The sequence below is a fragment of the Dreissena polymorpha genome, chromosome 8, assembly GCF_020536995.1.
Source record: "Dreissena polymorpha isolate Duluth1 chromosome 8, UMN_Dpol_1.0, whole genome shotgun sequence".
NCBI classification, from domain to species: domain Eukaryota; kingdom Metazoa; phylum Mollusca; class Bivalvia; order Myida; family Dreissenidae; genus Dreissena; species Dreissena polymorpha.
The window spans coordinates 105,940,159-105,942,547 of record NC_068362.1 but is presented as its reverse complement, the minus strand read 5'-3'; the positions used below and the strand labels follow the sequence as shown (position 1 = coordinate 105,942,547).

General features: G+C 36.2%; 1 long non-coding RNA gene across 1 annotated transcript; it reads right to left on the bottom strand.

Annotated features, from left to right (window-relative positions):
- Positions 1 to 1,410: 1,410 nt before the first annotated feature.
- LOC127843040 (uncharacterized) lies at positions 1,411 to 1,775 on the bottom strand. Its single transcript, XR_008032058.1, has 2 exons — positions 1,588 to 1,775; positions 1,411 to 1,442 (listed from the first exon to the last, which is right to left on the bottom strand). It is a non-coding gene; the product is annotated as an uncharacterized LOC127843040 (long non-coding RNA).
- Between the last annotated feature and the right edge of the window lie 614 nt (positions 1,776 to 2,389).

The window sequence follows — 2,389 nt, the reverse complement described above, 5'->3', positions numbered from 1 at the left end:
TATATTCATCAGCGTAAAAACGTATATTAATCATGTATATATTATGTTGTTTAAATGATATTTTAGCCCAATCGACGTCGTTAAATGGATCAACAATATGAATCACTGTATTTACTTTGGTCAAAAAGAGATGTACATTATGCACCAAAATAATTTCTTAATCTTCAAACAATTAAAAACAATATTTTGTTATCCGCTTTTGGACCATGTGACAAGAATGCCGACCACTTGATAGCAAAATATTGGAAAAACGTGTGGCAAGTAACTGTAAGTATATGGCTACAAAGTACAAAACCGATAAACATGTTTCGTAACAGGCTAGAACGAACATGAGAGACGCATTAGCATCTTTTTTTTAAATAGTACAAAACCGGCATACATGTTTCGTAACAGGCTAGAATGAAAATGAGAAACGCATTAGCATCTGTTTTAAAATACTTTGTTAGAAAGAGTTAGTAAGGCGTGATCGATGACGTCGTCATGAAGACTTTCTGGCCAAGACTGCAAACGTACACTTAAATATGTATTCACATGCGAAATATATTACTATTTGTATTTCACTACTTCTTATCTAACAAACAACCAATATAGTATTGCATAGTTACACTAAAGAATACTAAACAGTATGCATTTGTATATGACTATACTATGCATTTTTTAACTTAATTTCCTCTGAATGACTTACGTAAATTTATTAATATACAACGTTTGTACGGAAATGTTTTACTTATTCGAAGTTCATCGTGAAATGCCATAAATGCAACATATTAACTAAAACCCGCAAATATACATAAAACGGCATTCTGAAGGAGAGAAATTATGACTGTTGTTTTTGTATATGCTAATTTAGTCTAAACCAAGGAAGCTAATAATGTACCCTTCCTACAATAAAACAATCAAAACAAGGGCTGTTTGTAAAACATGCATGCCCCCCATATGGGCTGTCCGTTGTAGTGGCAGCCATTGTGTGAATACGTGTTTTGTCACTGTGACCTTGACCTTTGACCTAGTGACCTGAAAATCAATAGGGGTCATCTGCGTGTCACGATCAATGTACCTATGAAGTGTCATGATCCTAGGCAAAAGCGTTCTTGAGTTATCATCCAAAAATCATTTTACTATTTTGGGTCACCGTGACCTTGACCTTGTGACCTCAAAATCAATAGGAGTCATCTGCGTGTCATGATCAATCTACCTGTGAAGTTTCATTATCCTAGGCATATGCGTTCTTGAGTTATCATCCAAAAACCATTTTACTATTTCGGGTCACCGTGACCTTGACCTTTGACCTAGTGACCTCAAAATCTATAGGGATCATCTGCGAGTTATGATCAATCTACCCATGAAGTTTCATGATCCTAGGCGTATGCATTCTTGAGTTATCATCCAGAAACCATTTTACTATTTCGGGTCACCGTGACCTTGACCTTTGACCTAGTGACCTCAAAATCAATAGGGGTCATCTGCGAGTCATGATCAATCTACCCATGAAGTTTCATGATCCTAGGCGTATGCATTCTTGAGTTATCATTCAAAAACCATTTTACTATTTCGGGTCACCGTGACCTTGACCTTTGACCTAGTGACCTCAAAATCAATAGGGGTCATCTGCGAGTCATGGTCAATGTACCTATGAAGTTTCATGATCCTAGGCCCAAGCATTCTTGAGTTATCGTCTGACAACCACCTGGTGGACGGACCGACCGACAGACAGACCGACCGACCGACCGACATGAGCAAAGCAATATACCCCCTCTTCTTCGAAGGGGGGCATAATAAAATAGTATGCATTTAACTTTCTTAATACGCTTCACAGACATTAAACAAAGTGATTATGATTTTGCAGGAAAATGTTTGGTTATATTAAAGGGATCTTTTCACGCTTTGGTAAATTGACAAAATTGAAAAAAGTTGTTTCAGATTCGCAAATTTTCGTTTTAGTTATGATATTTGTGAGGAAACAGTAATACTGAACATTTACCATGGTCTAATAGAGCCATTATATGCATCTTTTGACGATTTTAAAACCTAAAAATTATAAAGCGTTGCAACGCGAAACGATTGAATAATTTGGAGAGTTCTGTTTTTGTCGTTAAATTTTGTGAAACTACGAAGATTGCTTATATAAGGTATAAAATACGTTCAGCATGTGTACTCGGCGGAATAGCTCAGTAGGTTAAAGCGTTTTTACTTCAGGACTCTGGCAGGACTCCAGGGGTCACGGGTTCGAAACCTGGTCCGGGCAATGTTCTTTTCCTATTTTTAATTTTATTCTTGATTTTTTACTGGAGCTTTTACGATCCAATGTTTACATTTATCGATATAAAGCATTTAATGAATAAGTTAAAAAATGCCAAAATCTGTGAAAAGGCCCCTTTAAATTAACCAT